The sequence below is a fragment of the Antechinus flavipes genome, chromosome 2, assembly GCF_016432865.1.
Source record: "Antechinus flavipes isolate AdamAnt ecotype Samford, QLD, Australia chromosome 2, AdamAnt_v2, whole genome shotgun sequence".
Lineage (NCBI taxonomy): Eukaryota > Metazoa > Chordata > Mammalia > Dasyuromorphia > Dasyuridae > Antechinus > Antechinus flavipes.
Genome location: NC_067399.1, coordinates 355577011 through 355591366, shown reverse-complemented (window position 1 = coordinate 355591366; position 14356 = coordinate 355577011). Strand labels below are relative to the sequence as shown.

Below are 14356 nucleotides of genomic sequence, written 5' to 3'. Positions count from 1 at the left end.
CTTTAAGAGGGATTTTAGAAACCTTTTCTTCAAGAATCCATTGCCAATTATGTAATAGTCTGGTTATCTTTAATGGAGACCAGTGTGTAAAATTTGGAGCCATGGCCAATAAAATTTGCCACTCTGGGATGGTTTCAAAGCATACATTAATTTGTGCATTGGTATAAAAGGTGTATATCTTGTCAGGTCTTATCCCAGATAATTGTACTATTTGCTTAATGGCCTTTAATAAAATTCTAGCCACAAGCTCTGGATAAAAGGAGTAAGGCTTTGTTCTGGTTGTACTGGGAGGTTCACTCACTCTATCACACTGTCTCTTTGATGAAAGACTGCTGTGGGTGCCCTCTTGTGTAGCAAAAACTGATATTTCCAAAGGCTTTTTGAGTGACTCTTTCAAGCACATTGGATAAAGCCAGTTCAACTTCTCTCAAAGCCTCTTGAGCTTCTTTTGTAAGCTGGAGTGGTGAGTTTAAAGCACTATATCTCCCCTTAAAATGTTATATCATGGTTGCAATTGAAAGGTAGTCAAGTGTGATACTGGATGCATCCATTGGATCTCCTATCAATTTCTGAAAGTCATTTAAGATGTTTAGCTTCTCTGTTCTTAAGGACGGTTTTTCTACTGTGAACACCTTAGGGTATACTTCATATCCTAAATATTGAAAAGAAGCATAGCATGTCTTTGAGTTTTTTCTGGAGTTATATGCAATTTGTAGTTCCTTAATGTTTCTATGGTCTTTTGTAGACATGCTTCTGACATTTGCTCCTCGGGTGCACATCCCAACATATTATCCATGTAATGTAATAACATTACTTTTGGAAATGCTTTTCTTACTGGAGTAAAAGCAGTAGCAACATACATTTGACACATAGTAGGGCTATTTTTCATTACCTGTGGCAAAACTGTCCATTCATATCTTTTATAAGGCTCAGCTAAGTTAATATTGGGTACTGAAAAGGCAAATATTTTCATATCTTATCTAGAGGGATAGAAGAGAAATAATCTTTAATGTCTATAATCCAAAGAGGTCATTCTTTAGGCAGTTGAGTAGGAGATGGAAGTCCAGGCTGTAGAGTTACCATAGTTTCGAAATGATTATAAACCACTACATAGAATTCCCAATCCCTCTATTTTTGTCCACCTGCATTTTTGATTTCCTTCACACACACTATTTCAAAGTCCAATTCTTTTTGTACAGCAAAATAACTGTTTGGACATGTATACTAATAATATATTTAATTTATACTTTAATATATTTAACATGTATTGGTCAGCCTGCCATCTGGAAGAAGGGATGGGGGGAAGGAGGGGGAAAAGGTTTGGCAATTGTCAATGCTGTAAAATTACTCATGCATATAACTTGTAAATAAAAAGCTATAAAAAAAAAAAAAAAGAATTCCCATAGTTTCCATCTGTTCATTTACTTTTCTTAAATCAGTCAACATCCTCCATTTTCCAGATTTCTTTCTTACAACAAGTACAGGGGGATTCCAAGGAATTAGAGAAGGTTGTAAGTGTCCTTGGTCAAGTTGCTCCTGTACTATGTCTAATAAGGCCTGAATTTTATCACTAGCTAAGGGCCACTGTTCTATCTACTCTGGTGGATCAGTTTTCCATTAAATAGGAACAGGTGAGAGTGTTGGCAGGCCTTCAACAGCAGCCCTACCTAAAAAACCGAAGTAATCATAATTGTCGTAAAATGTTTCTTTTCCACAGATTGATGGGGATTTTTTTCAGCTATAAAAGGAGTAAAAACTCCTGTTTCATGTTCAAATGTCTATCTCAAAGGGGTAGCACTAACGTCATCTATTTATTGATCCTCCTACACCAGTGACTGGGCCAATTGGCACCTCTAATGACTGTATGATCTGTACCTGTGTCTACCAATCCTTCTAATAGTATGCCATTTACATAGGTAGTGATCCTAGGTCAATCAGCTGTCACAGCTGCTGTCCAGAATATTCCTGGGTTCTGTTGCTTGGAGTCAGAATCTGGACAACTATCTCCAGATTGCCTATTAGGAAACTATATCAGTAAATCTGATGCTACTACTTGTCCTGGTTGATAAGTCACACATTGTCTACCTGTATTTGTGACTGAGATATTAGCTATACATTCCCCAGTTTCCCACATCAGTGTATGGATTAACACTGCTTTGTAAGTACTCTCAGGAGGTGAAATGGTTAAGCCTTGCCTGGAGGTAAGGGATCCATAGGCTGGAGAGGAACAGATTTCGCCTCTCCAGGAGATATCTCAATAGTCCCAGCTGCATACAACTCTATTCTCCCCAATTATAATTCCTTTCTCCCATCAGGTTGCTTTCCTGGCTGATTGATTATGTCTTTCTCCCATCTGATTGCTTCTTGGCTGATTGATTATGTCTTTCTCCCATCTGATTGCTTCTTGGCTGATTGATTATGTCTTTCTCCCATCTGATTGATTCACTGATTGGTCATGTCTGAGTACTGAACTTCTAAAGACTCTCTGGGTGTGTAGCACCAGCTGCCATCATGCCCCAAGTATTTTTTGTTTTGGGCCCTCCATTTCCCTGAATCAATCTACATTTTGATGCTCAATGGAAGCCTCTATAGCATTTTGGACATGGGGTTTTGAGTCTTGTTTTCCCACCCTGTTTTCTCACTCTGTCTTTATGCCAACATTGAGCTTTCAAATGCCTTACTTTACCATATTAAAAGCATTGACGAGTCTCTCTGGAAGTCCCTTGCCAAAAGGGACCCTGATTTCCCATGTTGGGATCTTGGGAAGTCTGCATCATAACCTGGCCATAAAAGGTATTTGTGCCCACTGTGGCACAGAGTCTTATGATCTCCTCTAAAGGAGCATCTTTAGTATAATTATTTTACAAACCTCATTAGCATTTTCTTTAGCAAGTTGCCTTATCATAATTTCTGTTGCTGCATTTTCACCAATAGTTTGTATGACAGCTGAAGGCAGACATCCCACAAAATCAGCAAAGGGTTCATTTGGACCTTGTGCTATTTTTGTGAAGGCTTCTCAACTATCTTGTTTACCTGGGAGAAAGCCCCATGCTTTTATAGCAACACAAGCAACTAGCTCATATGCTGATTATATCTTGATTTCTTTCACAGGCTAATTGTACACTATAATTAATCTGTGCTGAAGTTTCTACATAAGAACCTTATACCTGTTAGTTGGCCATAGGTGATTTGTATTAACTCCAGTTTGCCTATTTCATTGGGCTTGTATCCTACAGAGTTCACTATATTCAAAAAGCCACAAGGTTTATCCAGGTTCAGTGTTGGAGGGGATGTGAGAAAACAGGGACACTGATACATTGTTGGTGGAATTATGAACACATCCAGGTATTCTGGAGAGCAATTTGGAACTATGCTCAAAAAGTTATCAAACATTGCATACCCTTTGATCCAGCAGTGTTTCTACTGGGCTTATACCCCAAAAAGATATTAAAGAAGGGAAAGGGACCTGTATGTGCCAAAATGTTTGTGGCAGCCCTGTTTGTAGTGGCTAGAAGCTGGAAAATGAATGGATGCCCATCAAGTGGAGAATGGTTGAGTAAATTGTGGTATATGAATGTTTTGGAATATTATTGTTCTGTAAGAAATGACCAGCAGGATGAATACAGAGAGGATTGGCGAGACTTACATGAACTGATACTAAATGAAATGAGCAGAACCAGGAGATCATTATATACTTCAACAACGATACTGTATGAGGATGTATTCTGATGGAAATGGATTTCTTCAACAAAGAGATATCTAACTCAGTTTCAGTTGATCAAAGATTGACAGAAGCAGCTATAGCCAAAGAAAGAACACTGGGAAATGAATGTAAACTGCTTGCATTTTTGTTTTTCTTCCCGGGTTATTTATACCTCCTGAATCCAACTCTCCCTGTGCAACAAAAGAGAACTGTTCAGTTCTGCACATATATATTGTATCTAGGATATACTGTAACCTATTTAACATGTATAGGACTGCTTGCCATCTGGGGGAAGGGGTGAAGGGAGGGAGGGGAAAAATCGGAACAGAAGTGAGTGCAAGGGATAATGTTGTAAAAATTTACCCTGGTATAGGTTCTGTCAATAAAAAGTTATTTTTTTAAAAAAAAGTTTTGTCCAGGTTCTAAGCATGTTCTTGCTATAGATTTCCAGTCACTAGGGGTTAAAATTTCATAAACCAAATTCTGTAATAACATGCTAGCACAAGATGATGTAGCCCCATAAAGAGTGCAAGCCTTTTTCAGATCTTTGATAATTTCTAGATTAAAAGGAATGTATCTTCTCCTTTGTTGACCTGAAGAGTTAAGCTGTTCAATCACAAGATACATTTCTATTCTCAAACCAGCTGTATTCTGCCCTTCCTCTTTGGCTTTAAGTAGTGCCTTTTGTAATCGGGTCATAGGAGGGCATGATTGCTGGGGGAAGATGCTGATGATATCACTGCCCCTTCCCATTCCTCCTTTCTCTACCCAGGAAGGTGAAGTTGATGGAGGAGGGTCAAGAGCCTGCTCGGGTGTAGGCAGAGTTGAAGCTGGGTTGTGAGCGTGAGAATCACCACACCCTTCAAGTTCATTTAACTCCTCATGCCCTCCATTATACTATCCTTCTCTTCCTCTTTCTCCACAAGCTTCCTTGTTTGACTGTTCTGCTCAAAACTTCTTTTTTCCTAAAACTTGCAGGATTCTTTAAGGCCAATTGTATTTTGTTGTATATATAGAATATTTCCTTAGAAATTGAATCAGGACCTTTATCATTGTAATATTCACATAGTTGATCTCCTACTAGCTTCCAATTATCTGCCTCTAGTTCTTCTTGCTTGAAGAACCAAGGAGATGTGCATTCTAATGTTTCCTAGAGTCTACCAATCTGCTTCCAAGTTACATTTCAGCTAGAAAAGGAAAGTTACTAATTTAGTCCTTAACAAAGTAAGTTCCCTGTTTGTCTGTTTCAATACTCACCCTATTTTCTGGTGACAGGGACTTCTTCAGTGAAATTAGGGTCCTTGATCCACCTGTTGGGTTCCAAATGTAAAGTAGAGGGTAGTTCCCTGGAAGGCTTCAGGATCAGCCAGAGTCAGGATAAATTAAAGTCCTTGAACTTTAGGGTGAGAAGTGAAGGAGGCAGCAAGCTGCCATGAGGCTTGCCAAAGATGTACCCTGGAGTCTGGAGTCTGGAGTCACCAGCCTCTCTCCTCCTCTTCCTGCCACCAAGTCACTCTCCCTTTTTTCTCTCCACCCCGAAATCCTTGCCTATGATTATCTTACTACCAAACATTTAGCAAGCACCAAAGGTGAAGAGAGCCATGATCCAAATAATATGCTAATAAAGCTATTGTCTCACATTGAATAGGCAATTAGCCTTAAGTGTTTTGCATTCTCAGATTCAAGTATATCTTTGCAGAGTCTCAGTCCTCTGCACATGAGTAAATGAGCTACATGAGTCTAAGGACTTCTGGATTTCCAAATTCAATGTTCTATACTGCTACAGAAACAGAAAAGCATTATACACAGAAGTAGCTAGCAACAGTTAGATAATATAGTGGGTAAGAGCACTGGATTGGTAGTCGGGAAGAACTAATTTTAAATCCATTAAATTCAGACTCACATTTACTAGCTCCATGATCTTAGGTGAGTCACTTAATCACTATCTGCCTCAGTTTCGTCATTTATAAAGTTGATTCTTCCTTGGGTTATGAGGATAAAATGAAATAAATAAAATGATATATGTAGATATAATATGAACAAATATTTTATGTATTCATGTATGTATTACATATATGTATATATAATTTGAACAAATATTTTATATATGTGTGTGTGTGTATGTATCTTTGCAAACCCTAAATCTAGATGTTAGCTATAGTTATATATAGCATCATTATCATCATCATCATTGAAAATAGGGATATTTGTTAGTATTCTTTTTCATTTAGAATTTTTCTTTCCCCTTTCTGCTCATCTACATCCAGTTTAGAGACTAACTCTAAAATGTAGCATAAAAGTTATTTTCAGAAAAGATTGTTAAAATATTACAACATATGCAAAAGCTTCTAAGGTTCTGTCTACTCTACAGTCCTATTTCCACCTCTTCCCCTATTTGAATATGGAGAATTTTATTTTTTTGTATTGTATGAAAACACTATTCTGAAATAAATCAGAGTCCAAAAGAAATATTTTTTCTTGAAGAGAATGTGTGTGATACACATTAACTATTACTTGTTTGGTCTTTAGGACTAACTAGAAAACTGTAGAAACAACCAGATCCCACGAGAACAAAATGTTCTTATTCCACACAGGTCCATGTTGAGTCTCCTCCCCCCACTACTTGTCTCTGTAGCAATTTAGGAACAAGGAACTTTACACACAGAAGTAACATTGATATTGGAAAGTTTGCACTAATTTCATAGCATGCTGAATTTTGTTCGGTAGCAGTTTGCCTTTGTATGTGGGCCAACTTTCTCAGAGAGATTTATCCCTGCTTTTTTTAAAGGACATATAAAGCTGGTGAATAAATCACAACTAACTCATTTTCTGTAAATAAATTAACTATTTCAGACCATTCATCTTAAAAGTCACATGCAAAAGAATTCATTTGTTGAATCAAATTTATGAAAGCCTGACTTTGAAAAAAAAAGTGAATTTTTCCATTACCTTTCATTTTGATAAGTTAATCAATTTCTGACCTAGTTTTCAATTATGAACTCAGACTGGAACAGGCAAGAAAAAGATTTCTTCTTGTAGGTAGCAAGACTCTAGGAATCAGGGGTCCTCAAACTATAGCCTGCGGGCCAGATGCGGCAGCTGAGGACATTTATCCCCTCACCCAGGGCTATGAAGTTTTTTTATTTAAAGGCCCACAAAACAAAGTTTTTGCTTTTACTATAGTCTGGCCCTTCAACAGTCTGAAGGACAGTGAACTGGCCTCCTATTTTAAAAGTTTGAGGACCCCTGCTAGGTAGTCTCTCCAGGCTCTCGTTTATCCTGAGGGTACTGACGTATCCTGAAGAAGGATTGCTTTTCTATAGCTTCTCTAGATCAGAAAAGCTTCAGGATAGACTTCATCTTGACTTCTTATGTCTTCTAACCCATTTTCTGGACTTTTGCTCTTCTTATTTAAGATAGATCTCATGAAAACTGGATGTTAACTTCTTACTCACTCAACTTGAAATCAGAAGAATAGATTATATGCTCTTTTTTAGCTGTATAACTTTGGGGAAGTTATTTATTAATCTCTCTGTACTTCAGTGCTTTTGTAGACTTTTAAGTAGTTTTATAAATGTTAGTTATAGCTATTATAATCATCAATATCATCAGTTAGCTCCAGTGGCTCCTTATTACTTCCATGATTATATATAAAATCTTCCCTTTAGCTATTAAAGTCCTTCATAACCTGTCTCTTTCCAATTTTTCAATCTTCTTATGACCTATTCCCCTACCACATAGCTGTCAATCCTGTGAAACTGGCCTTCACGACACACCATCTCCTGAGTCTGCTATAGATCTAAAACCCTCTTTGTCTCTACCTCCTGTCCCACCTTCTGCAAGAAACCCTTCCCTATTCTTAATTCTAGTGTCTTGCCTTTGAGACTACCCCCATTTATCTTGTACAGATTTTGTTGTTTACATGTTTTGTCTCTTGTAGTGTGAGCTCCTCCAAAGCTGCATAAAATAATATTAATAAAATAAGAATAACTAATAATAATATACTACTTACTATGTGCCATGCACTGTGCTAAGTGCTTTACTATTTTCATCTCATTTAATCCTCATAATAATCCTGGGAGGGAAATACTATTATCCTCATTTTACAGATGAGGAAACTGACATAAACAGAGGTTGTTGTGACAGCCCAGTCTAAGGCTGAATTTGAATCTTCCTGGCTTTAAAACTGTACATACTATTCACCATAGCTGCATTCTTTCCACATAGAGGTCCAGTGCCCCAAACATTAGTCTTGATAAAAGCCAATTGACCAAATGATTGGATACAGCATTGGATCTGGAGTTTGAAAGACCTGCCTGAGACAACTGCTTTGACTCTGGACAAGTCTTAACTTCTATCTGCCTCAGTTTCCTTATCTGTAAAATAAGGGTTTGTGTTATAAAGATCAAATTAAATAATCAAGTGCTTTGTAAACTTTAAAGCACCATATAAATGCTAATTATATGTGACAATATAATCAACATGTCATTATTATTATTATCTGTAAAACAGAAATAACACTTATGTTGCCCTGGTAATTTGGTTATTATAAGGATCCAATTAGATCATTGATATACAGGGTGTCCCAAAAGTCTTACTTCCCTTTTAAGCTTAAAAAGAAGCTTTTGGGATGCCCTATATGTATATTTAAAACTCAAATTTCTTGTATATTTACAACCCTTAAAGCCCCATGTAAATAGTAGGTATCATTGGTAGTAGTATTTATGGTATAGTTTTGACTACATTTTTATTGTTGTCTCATGTTTTATTAAGAAATATATGGAAATTACCTACAATTTAGGTAATTTATGTTGGTAATATAACATTGGAAGGAATATCAATTAAGTTGAAAGATAGAATTGGGATTTAGAAAGATCCTGACAATCTGGGGAATACCTAAAAAGATAGAATTTAAGAGATCTCGAACTTCAATTCAACCATGATAGAGCACAGAACCTCAACCTCCTCCACAAAAGTCTAAAGCTGCTTAGAGAAGAGATTCCTTTTAAAAACATAATAGCTGCCTCCAAGTCTTTAAAGAGTTCCCTTCATATGGAAAAGCAATTAGATTTGTTCTGCTTGGTCCCAGAAGGCATAGCTAGGAGCAGTGAGTGGGAGTTGCAAAGAGGCAAATTCAGACTAGAAGTAAAGAAAAATATCTGGGGACGGCTAGGTGATGGAGCAGTGGATAGAGCTTCAGCCCTGAAGTTAGGAGGACCTGAGTTCAAATGTAACCTCAGATACTTAATGCTTCCTAGCTGTGTGACCTGGACAAATCACATAACCTCAATGGCCTCAGGAAAAAAAAAATGAAACAAACAAACAAACAAATCAGAGATATCCAAAAGTTGAATAGGATTGTTTTGAGTGATAATGGGTGTCTTTCCTACTTTCAGATCTTCTGACAAAAGCCAGATGATTATTTGTCAGCTGTGTTTTAGAAGGGTTTCCTGTTCACATAGGATTTGGACTGAATAGTCTCAAAGGTTCTAAGTTTAAATTCCACAGATGTTTGTGATACAGTTCTAGACTTGGACCTACGTAGACCTTGCTTCTGCCAGTTTTAACCTATTTGACCTTTGATGGGCAGCTAGGTGATAAAGTGGATAGAGCACCATGCCTTAAATCAGAAAGGTCTGAGTTCAAGCCATGGGTTCCAGCTAAGTCACTTAATTCTTATTTGTCTCATTTCCTCACATAAAAAAGGGGGGACACATGGAGAAGGAAATAGCACAGTATTTCAGTATCTTTGCCAAGAAAATTCCACAGACTTCCATGAAGGTCACATAGAGTCAGGATTGACTAAACAATAACAAAGTTACTTCTCTATAATTCCATTTCTTCATCTATAAAATGAGGATATAAATATATGTTATCCATATATCTCAGAGTTCTTGTGAAGCTCAAGTGAGAATATCTTGAGGGGCAGTAGAAGAGAACATATGATAGTTTAGAAATAGCTTAACTAAAGTTTATATGAAAAAGACCTGTGGATTTTGTCTGATGTATTTGGTAGAATATTTGGCTCTGAGTCCTGGCTTAATTAGTACCAGACACTATACTCCATGTTTTACAAATATCTTTCTCATTTTATCTTTACAATAAGCCTAAGAGATAAATGCTGCTGTTCCCATTTTATATTTGAGGAAAGTGAGTAACTTGACTTAATCTAATTTTTAGGTTAAAATTAGATTAAGATTTAGGTTAATTTTTAGATTTTGTTAAGTGACTTAATCTAAGTCAAACAGCCACTAAATATATGAGACCAGATTTGATTTTACTGCTTAGTCACTTAGCCCTCTGGGTCTCAGTTCCCTCATCTGTAAATTAAGAGGATTATCACATATACAAAAATTTATAGCAATTCTTTTTGTGGTGGCAAAGAATTGGAAATTGAGGGGATTCTCACCTATAAGAGAATGGCTAAACAAATTTTGTTATATGAATGGAATACAATTCTATTAGAAATGATGAGCCAGGCAGATTTAAAAAAAAACAAAAACAAAAACAAAAAACAAACAAAAAAAACAAAACCTGGAAATACTTACATGAACCAATGCTGAGTAAAGTGAGCAGAACTAGAACACTCTACATGGTAACAGCAAGATTGTGCAATTACCAAATTTGGTAGACTTAGTTCTTTTCAGCAATGCATATTTTTATACATAGTAGAATATAATTATAATGATACAATAATTTATACTATTAAATGGAAAAAATATTTTTAAATAATTTTTTAAAAAATATAAATGATTTAAGAGGTTTCATCTATCCTTAAATCCATGATCCAATGATATAAGTTTATAATGAGCCAATAGTGCAGCCCTCCCTTGCTGAAATCCAAATTCACTTTGATATCATGGCATCACCTCCCTAATGTCATGGTCATCTTTGAGAACAAAATACAAGCAACAACAACACACCGATAGTAGTGTCTAAGACTGAGACTACACCCCAAAAAAGAGAAGTAATAATATGCTCTGTCTTCCCTAGTTATACCATACTAGAATGTGATTTCTAAATTTGACAAAGGATAGCAACAAACTATATCCTGACCAGAATAGTAAAAGAACTGAAACTAGATCATATAAGAAATATTTTAATGCATGTTTAACTTGTAGGATAAAAAATATTTAGGGTGGGGAGAGCACAGATCTTAAAATATGGGGATGGGATAGAAAGAGGAAGGAGATAACACAGATATAATGAGATGGCACCTCTGCTCTTAAGAAACTTAAAATCTAAGAATAGAAAGGAACTATATGCACAAACAGCTATACGATAGAACATGAGAAAAATAATAGTCTCATATAGGAAGGTTACTGGGTCTAAAAATAAGCAAAATTCTACAACTTTAGAGTTGGAAGGTCCCTTAAAGATCATCCTAATCAGCGTAGGATTCCTACCCAAACTCATTAGCCTGGAATGTAAGGTCTGTCATAATCTAGTGCCATGTTAGAAGTATTTTTAACTTTATTTTATACTGTGTGTGCTACATCAACTGTGCATTCTAATATCCTTACTCATATTATTCATTAACCATGGAATGTCTTCCCTGTTTCTCTGCCTAAAGAAAAACTTGATTATTGTTCAGTGAGTTTTCTATTTGTCTGGCTCCTCATTACCCCATCTGGGGTTTTCTTGGCAAAGATCCTAGAGGTTTGCTATTTTCTTCTCTAGCTCATTTTACAGATGAGGAAACTGAGGCCAATAGGGTTAAGTAACACAGCCAGTAAGTGTCTGAGGTTTGAACTCAGGAAGATATCTCCCATGCCTAGCACTCTAACCATTGTGTCAGCTACTAATTCTTTGAAATCAGTTCAATTGCTCCCACTTCCCAATAAGCAAGATAAAACATGATTCCTAAATTCATAGACTTAAAACTGGAAAGAACTTTAGAGATTATCTAATCTAACACCATCATTTTACAGATTTAAGGACTTTCTTATAGAAAAGAGATTAGATTTTGTTCCACTTGACCCCAGAGTACAGAACTGTGAGCCAGTGGGTAGAGAGTGCCAAGAGGCACAGCTTGTTAAATAGCTTTTGAATAGTCTACTGTCAACTAATAGTATTCAAGGAGAAACTGTAGAAGCTTAAAACGTAAAGGGGACCTCAAGAGGGTTAAGACCTGGATTTCAAGGTAGGAACAAAGAGGTTACAGTTTATAATAGTAAATGTCATCCATGGTTACTTTAACTTGATGTCACTTCTCTCTGCTTGTTAATATTAAGTTCAGTTGGGAAGGAACAGGTGGGAGGTTAGGATATAAGCCACTTTAACATATGATTGTAGCCTTTTTGAATCTTGAAATAGTTCAGAGTCTGGGTTTGGGCTGGAGAGAGAGGGATGCTTACAGAATCATTGATTTAGAAACTACCAAGGTTAATTACTTTTTGATGGCTTTCTAAAATGTCATTAAATAGAAAATGGCCAACTACATAGTTCAGACTATGATTGACACTTAAACTTGCCAAATCTTTTCAAGTAAAGTATTGTTTTATTCATATAGTTAATGAAATTTGGCCTATTTTGAAGATTTAGAGAATTTAGCATTACAGCAACAGAAGTAAATGTATGCCAAACTAGATAAAGGGCTCAAGGATAATCAAGAAACAGTTCTTTCCACCTAAAAGTATTGTGGAAGTCTTAATTGTCATAGTTTAGTATTAAATTGGAGAAAGCATTTCAATTTTTGAAAATACAAATGAAGTGACCTAGACGCTATAGCAGCAGTCTGTTAAACTAGGAAGCCAAATGTGAAAGGATCCCATGGCCAGTCCCTCAGCAAAGTAAGGCTAAACATGGACATGGGTCTAATTTGAGCTGCACAGGTGCACAATAGATCTGGAAAAATCTTGCCTATGTGTGGATGTACATGTGCAGTGTTGGTTCCTCCAAAATATCCTGTGGCATTTACTCATGTATTTAAGCTCAGAGACCTAGTTTCTAGTGTAGCTGCATAGCACATCCTAAATTTAGGAATTTATCTTTTGTAATTCTACCCATGAAGAGGGAAAGCCTCAGACTTGGGTTATTAATAACTATCACCATCACATTTTGTATGGCAAAAGAAAACATCTCACAACAATTAAAGGTAAACATAAGATTGATTCCTATTTCTGTCACAAGTATTACCATTCTTCTAATCACCTAGTTTTCATCCTCCTTCACCTTAGAAACCTAATCAGTTGCTGTCTTATTAATTACACTTTCACAACATATGCCATATCTCAAATCTGTCCTCTTTTTTAGATTCTCATATCCACTATCTTAGTTCAAGTTCCTAGTATTTCTTGCCTAGAATATTGCAATATCCTCCTAATTGATCTCTCTTTCTCATCAATCTTTCTCCACTCCAGTCTTCCAAAATGATACACCTACAGCATAAATTTATGTCACTCTCCTATCCAATAAACTCTAGCAACTTCCTGTGAGGAATACCACTACAGATCCACTGATACCCTTCCAGAATTGTGACTCAGCTATAATTAAGCTGGGCTTGAAGAAAACAAGGAGCAACAAGGAAGCTAGGAAGGTACTGATGATATGAGATCATCCCACACTAAAGTATAAAAACATGGGTTTAATCCCCCCTAGGCAGTGACTTCTCTGATTTGATAGTATTAGCCATTAGGAGGTCCCTGGCATATGATAGGTGCTTAATAAACACTATTTGATATGACTTGATGGAATCCTAGCTCCATACAGGCTGTCAATATCCAAGCAAAAAATGTGTCTTTGCTAGAAGAGTAAGTACACCAAGGGAAACTATACACTATTATTATGCATTCTTTCCAGATGTTTCACTTGTATCCTTTAACATAGGATTTAAGTGGTCATTAAGTCTTCATTGTAATAGATACTTAGACCTGGCCTAGTTTGTTCCAATTCCATACAGAATCAACTACAAACTTTTGATTGACATTGAAAGTCCTCTTCAATCAGATTCCATCCTATATTTCTGATCTTGACATACATTGCTCCTGTTCACTTCCCCTTCAATAGTGTTGCCAATTTGGCTTTCTTGCAATCTTCATACATGGTATTCCTTCTTCCTTCTCTGTCATGTTCCCATAGTTGAAATTCCTTCCTTCCTCATCTCACTGTCTTTGAATTCTTTACTTCCTTCAAAGCTTAGCTCAAGTGATATCTCCCACATAAGGACTTCTTGATCCCATCAGCTGCCAATACCTCCTTTGAGAAATTGCCTTATATTTACTTTATGTGTGTATATGTGTGTGTGTATATGTGTGTGTGTGTGTGTGTGTGTATGTACATGTTATCTCCTCCAACAGAATGTATGTTCTTTGAGAGTAGGGACTATTTTCTTAGATACTTAAAATATTTATTTATTGATAATAAAATATTATCATCACCTCACAGATGAAGAAACTGAAATTCAAGACACTTAAGTTACCTCCTCACAGTCATACAGTCAACACACTAAGGACTAGAGATTTTCTGATTCTAAATTCAATGGTAGTTCATTATTCCATGTATCTTCTTACTCTGTCAGCAAAATTACAATGCAGGTTTATGAAGCAAATGTTAATATAGGGGAGAGATAATAAAAAAGGAAAACAAATATTATATAATGAATTTAGAAATCATTAATCCTCTCAGAACTTTAATTTCCTCATGTGTTAAATA

General features: G+C 36.2%; 1 protein-coding gene across 9 annotated transcripts in view; it reads left to right on the top strand.

The window, feature by feature from the left end:
• SAMD4A (sterile alpha motif domain containing 4A) overlaps window positions 1-14356 on the top strand; it is a 387197-nt gene that overhangs the window by 213366 nt on the left and 159475 nt on the right. The window lies entirely within an intron of this gene.